Below are 7,753 nucleotides of genomic sequence, written 5' to 3' on the forward strand. Positions count from 1 at the left end.
TAATTGTTTTGCAGGCTCAGCAATGCAGCTCAAATATTTTTACTCCCAGTGACGTACTTTTTTTATGCCAAATGTGTTATTAAATGTGTCGAAATTGAAAGCATAAAAATCAACTGAAGCAGAACTTAATGCATAAAATGGAAATAAGAAACCGTAAATCTTCTTCTGGCTATTGTTTCCTGTCAACGCTTACTTTTATCGACATGGTGCTACACTCTAAAGAAAAGCCCGTGCGTCTAGTTTCCCGCACAACACTCGGAGAGCCAATCACCGCGAGTTACGAAGGCAGCTCAGCGAATGGCGACGCCGAAACATATGTTTAGACCGAAAAACGCAGTATGTCACGCTTGCATTGCATAATGTCACAACTCAGACTGCGTTTTTTTTGGTCTAAACATATGTTTCTACATCGTCATTCGCTGAGCTGCCTCCGTAACTCGCGGTGATTCGCCCGGCGAGTGTTGTGCGTGAAAGTAGACGCACGGACTTTTTTTAGGGTGTACACAAATTTTTAACAGCATGTTCTTTTTCGACCCTTCTGAGTTGCAGGCTTTTTCCCTTGTGTAGCTGTCTTCACGAAAAAATAATAAAAAAATAAATCCACGGCAAACCTTTTGCTGTGACACAGCGATATGAAAATAATTACAGTATCTTATAATTAAAAATTTGGCGAGCAATTTTTTTACAATATTTTGCCACGAAGGGGAGAGGCGACGGAGCAAGCTCGTCGGTTCTACTGCAATAACGACTGTCGCCTCACGCAATGCTTGGATAGAAAATGGCGTACCCATGCGATTCACCCGATTACCAGCGACCTCCGCGCTTCCCCGTGCCCCGTTGTTCGGCAGCACCATGAGTTGCAGAGTGAATTTTACGACATTATGAAATGCGGGACATTTTGAAGATTTGAAAATTTCTTGCGGGACGCGGGACACGAGCCCTCAATGCGGGACAGTGCCGCGAGTCGCGGGACGGGTGGTCACCCTACTCTCGAGCCGTCGACACGGAGTGCGGCGGCCGTGAGCGCTCGCTGAGCTCACTACTACTACCCCTCCTCTAGTTCAAGCGACCAAGGACGTCATAAAGGAGGTTATTTTTTGCTTGTTTTTGTAATTTTAATTTGCCTATAACTTTTAAAATAAAGCGAAATTCGATAAACGAAAAGTTCCATTAAGTTACTACGTTGAGTGCGCTCAGGTTCGGTGCAAATTAAAAACCAGTAAAGTCCTTGCAGGGCCCCTTTGAAGGGATACTACAACGAAATTTCGGCGCTCATTGTTTGGTCTACATGTGTTCAAAGGAGCAGTATCACATCGAACATACCAATATCTTGTTAAAAAAGTCTCGAAAAGGAACTTTAAAACGAATTAAACGATTAGAAAAGAGCATCTGGTGGATGTCGCTAACGCCTCGCTTGTAATGCCCGTCTAGGAACCTTGACAGCTAGTGACTGTGAGTGTCTCGCCTTCGGCCACGACGAGAGAAGAGGCAAAGGAGGAACTCTCCTCTTCCCGAGAATGCCTTTTGTGAGTCGCAGAAGTTGCTATTGTCCCCCTAGAAGATTATAGAAGATCAACCCGTCACTCAAAATTCGTACAAAAGCAGCCGCTTCATGGCTGGAACGACTAGGCCATCCTCTCGACGTCAACCTCGCCGTAGCTTTGCTCGTCCCGAGACGACCTACGTCACGATTGCGTTGGATGTCACGTGGTCTCCGCTGGTCCTTCTCTGAGCGCTTGCCAGAGTGGGCCGTTTATAACGAAAAATACAGCCACCAGGCTCAAAATACAAACGTGCGATTGTCATTTACGGATATTGTGGATCATATTCAACCTATTTTTGAACACGACGGGAATATTTCAAATTTCGTTGAAGTATCCCTATAAAGTATTACTTGAAGTAAGTTTAGGAAACTTGTACTTTACTTGAAGTACATTTTCTGAGCATGTACTTGTGCTTTACTAAATTATTTTTTTCTGGTACTTCCCGAGGAAAGTACACTGTTAGCAAGTGCCGTGTATTTGGTGAATATTTGGGGTGAAAAACACGCTATTTACACAAATTACCATAAATTTACACGATCAGTAACGGATAATACGTTCAGATATCATGCGAGGTTGTAAAAAACGTGTTTTGGTTCGGTCATACACGCATAACCGTGTAGCCGACCTCGATAACACGCATCGCCTCCGGCGACGACCGCGGCATTGCCGGCTATCGAAGCACCGGAATGCTTGGGGACACACTTAGAAAGGACCGTCGAGACAAATGCCGCGGAAAGAAACATGTCTCGGAAACAGATAAGCACCAAAAGCAATTACGCCATGTCGCGGGACGTTGGCGAAACCCGCGCTTACCGTGGCTCGCCGCCATTTTCTGGTCGATGGCAATGCGGCTTCCCTCATGTCGCTTATGTTTGCATTTAGTTTAGGGCTCTTGATAATAGTTTCTTACACGCCACAAATAAAGTCATGGGTCCAATTATTCGTTCAAAACAGTTAAAATGGATATAAAAAGCGTGTCTTCGATGTGAACACGTGACATTGCAGTTGGTTTCGTTTTTGCTTCAACCTTCGACTGCTTCAACTGCAAGCGATCTGGCCGATCTGGCCATGGTGCAAGCGCAACGTCGATGTACGGTGGAAGCAAGAGCCGGTTGGCTTTCGTTCTTTTTGTTTGACCGGAGAAATTTCTGGCAGCCGCTATTGTTTTGGTTTGACGGGACGCGAGAAGCTTCGCATAGAGCTTCGCAGTTTGCGAGCACATAGTGAAGACGTGACCGGAGAAGTGCCCCTGTGATGTTCCCGGAAGACGGAAAGTACCATTCGTCGTGTGTGCTTTGAAAGCGAGGGGAGTCACAGGGTCCACGAGTGCGCAACCACAAGCCAAGGTTCACGACAGCGCTGCGTTCTTCGGCGATCTCGTTCTGTTTGGGGCAACACGGCGATGCGAGAAAGGGCCGAAACGTTCGTGGTGTGTGGTGCGGTGCTTGTAGGTAGAAACCCGCACTAACGCGGAGCTCATATTGGTTGTTGTAGGGTTGCGTTTGACGGGTTTAGCCGCGTCGTCGTCAGCTGATCCGGTCCAGCTGGTCGGGGAGGACGCAGCGAGCGTTCTTAAAAGTAAATCTTCCTTCGTTCCGTTTCAAAATGTGGAAGATTCCCGACGCATACCGTGAGTAAAATGCTGCGGACGTTTTCGACAAAATTACGTCGTTTTAATTGAACAAGGGACTTCGGATAGTTTCCCTAAATCTGCCGTTTCTATGCTTCGTGTCGTTAGACTGCATTTGCACAGCGACACACACCGCTCGAGTAGATGATTCGGTCCCGCAAACGACCGGTTATACAGAATTTCAGGGAAACTTAAGTCACCACCGATGTTTTCCTGTAAATCTCGTGTGACTCGTGTGAGTTGGTTGCGCTCATCATGCGGTGTGAATAAACTAGGGCAAGATTTTCTACCTGCCCACAGATGCATGAACTGAGACCAATTTTTTACGTAGAGAACATAGTGGTTTTTCTTTACATTGGAAAGAGGCCCGAATTTGTCTCTTTTCCCTCTTGCACTGCCCCAAGTTTCAAGTTGCAGTTTCAGTAGACATACCTACTTACAGGTACAAACTGCTCTAAAGCAGGTAAAAGACTGGGAAGTCAGGACGGTGCGGACACCGTGTTTTGCGCTTCTCGCAAGGTGACTGATGCTTTTGCGAGTTATGCGGAATATGCAAACGATTTTGTTATGCCCTTCGTTTGCGTCTCCAGAAAAAAGAATAAGATTATTTACAAATTTAGGCGCAATCACAAGCCAAGATTTACGATAACAGTGCGTTCGCTTCGGTGGTCCGTGTAGGGGTATTATACGCTGCTTTCTGCAACACCGCGTCATGACGAAGAGCTGGAACGGTCACGGTCTGTGCTGGGCTAGCGGTTGACAGAAACCCGCATCGCCCGCATCGGCACCGAGTGCACTTGGGCTGTTGATGCTCGAGCCTTTCATCCGCGGCTTGTCGCCAGCTCATCTTGCTGCTCGACGGTGAGGAAGCGGCGAGTGTGACCTCTGAAATAAATGTAAATCCTCGTTCATCCAGTTATCCAGTGTCAAAGTGTGGAAGATGTCCAACGTGTATTGAGGGCGGGAACTACGAGCGTTTTGCCTTGCTTTTATAACCGAAACTAGAGCAGCGAGATAATTGCCTTGCGTACTCCAAAATGACGCAAGCAATAAGTTTCAACAGGTCGATTACGTCACCGCGGATGTAGGCGAGACTGTGCACTGTTTAAACGCTTGCAGTATACACGAGTGCTACCAAAAAAACGACGTCAACAGAGAAGGAGCTCGCGATTTTAGCATAATGCAGTGCCACGGGCTCGTGAATTTTCAATGTGGCTATATAGAAACAATTAAAAAAAAAAAAAAAAACGCATCAGCGCCACATTAATGATCACGAATAACACCGGTCACAAACTCCCAAGCCTCACCGCTTCGCTCGACACCAACACGACATACGACAACAATCTGCATCAAAACGCCCCAAAAGTGAAGGCGTCTGCTCCCGTACGCGTACTACAACTAGCGGAAGTGAAGTGTTGGGCGGATGTCCTTCACAATAATATATATGAAAAATGCCTTGCGCAAGTATAATTTCTATTGATTATTGAATACGTACTGATAAAATCCCAATCATTTGTTTTTCTATCTGATTCAAGCGAGTCGGACTGCTCATAACACTGGTCGAGCATGAAAATAACAAAAATTTGAACTTTTTCATGGCTGGTTTAAGATTTATTGTTAGTACATGGTTGTTTTTCGCAAAGGACTAATTTTACAGATTTTGCCTCCATACTTTTTAAATGCAAACAGTTCTTACATACGGCTGTCCATTGTGCCGTGTTTTGTGTCTTCTTCTATAAATCGGTAACGATCAGCGACCAAAGAGCTCACCCGTACATGTCAAGCATATATACGCCGCGGGGAGAGTCCGTTGTTAGTAGGAAGTGTCGGGTGTAGTGTCGGTGTTGTGTTTGTGTATATGTCGCTGCTGTGTCCTACGTGGTGCTCGTGTTGTCTGTGATGTATGAGAGCAGCAGTCTACTCGTGAGAGTTCTCAGCGTATTAACCGACTCCTGCTTTTTTTTTCATTGGTTGCTAGAAATCGCACTAGGTGGCGCAAGTTACCGCCCGATTACAAGAGTTTGCTTGAGCTATTTATCCATGTAAGTTCAATATTCGTTTTTTTTGTTTTTGTTTTTGTCTAGCGGTTTTGTCGTAGCTGCCGACGCCACCGACCGCCGACGATGCACGTAGGTACCTTTGCACGTAGCTACGTCCGCCGCTCGGAGACTGTTTACTGTGCATATAAGACATCGAACGAGAACGAACGCGTCCTGTATGCTTTCAGTTCGGCTGAAAGGCGCGGCTGGCTGGGCTCGTCCCTCGCCTGTTCTCGGCTGCTGGCCGCCATGTTTCATAAGGAACACGTTGAACCGTGCTTCTCGGAAGGCAAACACGGTGTAGCGTGTTAACTTTACACAGCACCTCATATGTAGACGAAAAACACAGATGGCTCCGTGTAAAACGAACACGTTTCGACGTGTCCGCTATGGGACAACGGTTTACACGTCTGGGCGTGTTATTTTTGCTAACAGTGTAGAACTTCATTCTCCAAATTTGAAAACAAACAAAATGGCGAATCGTCGTGTGAAAGTGCACTATCGTCCTTCGAGCCGGCATCTGGTCATTTCTCTTCGAGCAGACCGATAAAAAGAAAAAAAAAAAAGTGCCTTACAAGTTTATTGCGTTATATAGTTCGTCAGCGAGAGTAAAACAAAAGGCTCTCCGTGGCCACTTGACCTTATCCAATATTTGCCGCCATTTCCGAAAAAAACAACAACTGGTGCACCTCCGATTACCCAAAGCAATGCACACCAGTTAAAAAAACAAAACAAAAAAACTATAGGGGATGAAAGGGCATTATAAAAGATTGTGTTAAAAAGCGCTTGTGCTTTACTTTGAAGGTACATTGTATTTATAGTACTTCTTCAACTACGTTTCTCCCGGTGTACTTACTACTTTAAAGGGATACTACAGCAAAATTTCGGCGCTTATTTTCTTGTTCTGTTCGTGTTCAGTGGAGCATTAGACACGAAAAGTAATTTTAAAACGAATTAAACGATTAGCAAAGAGCACCTGGTGGATGTCGCTAACGCCTCCTTTGTAATACCGTCTAGGAACCTTGACAGGGCGGCCACGATGAGAGAAGAGCTGAAGGAGAAACTCCCCTCAACCCCGAGACACTCATTTGTGTGTCCCAGAAGTCGATATTGTCCCTATACAAGATTATTAGCCCCGAGAGCGAACACAAGCGTCGCTGCGGTCGCCGCGCCCTGATTGGGTGAGGTGTACCGTGACGTCAGGGCGAGTACCCCGCTCCGCGATCTCGCATCGGGTCGCTTCCCAGCGCCGGTTTCCTGGTTTGGCGTTGTGTGCCGCAAGCTCTTCGAGGAGCCGGACTTCGTTTCCCCGGTGTACAAGACGTTGAGTTAGGCCGATATTAACGTGCTTCCGTACATTTTATAAGCCCGCTTGTCCCTTTTACCTTTAAAATTGGGTTACAAATTCCGAAAACTATCGGCGGAGGCAATTACGCCGATGAATCTCCCCGTCCGTCCACACGACGCAAGGCAATCTTGAGAGGGGTCGGTGAAGCGGTGACGCAAGTGTTTCAGACGCAGGAATTCTGTTCCTTGCATGTTCATGATTTAGGACGATATTAAATCCCGCTTTCAAGGCATCTGAAGTGGCCTTTATATCATGGGCCTTTCGGTGGTCGGCAAATTAGCTCGCGACCCCGACTCTGCGCTGCCACTCTGCATGCGCTGGTTTGCAGATGTTTTAAAGGCCGTGCGTCTGGTGATCTTTGAAGTGCTCATGGAACAGGGTTGCTTTACATAAATGTAGCTTCTTCCTGAATTAATTATATAGTTTATACGCGTATGCAGGCATATTTCTTAGAGGATTCACAATTACTGGAAATTAGTTTGTCTGGTAGCAGCAAAAACGGCCGAATTTCCCCCAGTTGCCTCTATGATATGTAGTAAACTGCCCAAAATATGCACAGCAATAGTGCCGTAATTTGGAATGTTTATACTTTTTCCTGACATTCTTTATTCCAGCCTTTGGTATTCGGAAAATACACCGTTTAGTCTGAAGTGTCATTTCCATTTAAAGGGGCGGTGCAACGATATTCAATTGGAATGTTTTTCACCTTACACGAGCTTACTGGCACTAGTCGGACTCAAGGATACTCGCACGCAGCGCCATTGACCAAGAAACGCCTTTGTGGCGCTGTAATTTCGAGGACAAAACCGAGTGTTTTCATTCAATCTCTCCTTCGCGAAACCTGATGACGTAGCTGGGCGGTAGCAGTACCGCCCAGCGACGATATTTGAATGCGGCTCATAGATTGGACCCGAGCATGGCGTGGACACTCGATTTGGGCTCGTGATAATCGATAGCTCGAGACGCATTCGGGTAGCGTCCTGTGTCCAGTCGCTGCAATGACGACAACAACCGAACCCTAACAATGTCTGGAACTCAGCGCGTGTCCTGTGCCTTGCCAACCCCAGCGCATGGCTATGATCAACATTGGCGGCATATAATCCGCTCCAGATCACGTGGCCGCTTGTTCTGGCTGCGAGTTGAGGGGGTGAACTCTGCTCGTTTTTCTTTATTTTTTTCTGCGACTTCGATT

This window comes from Ixodes scapularis, unplaced genomic scaffold, assembly GCF_016920785.2.
Source record: "Ixodes scapularis isolate PalLabHiFi unplaced genomic scaffold, ASM1692078v2 ptg002182l_1__unscaffolded, whole genome shotgun sequence".
NCBI lineage: Eukaryota > Metazoa > Arthropoda > Arachnida > Ixodida > Ixodidae > Ixodes > Ixodes scapularis.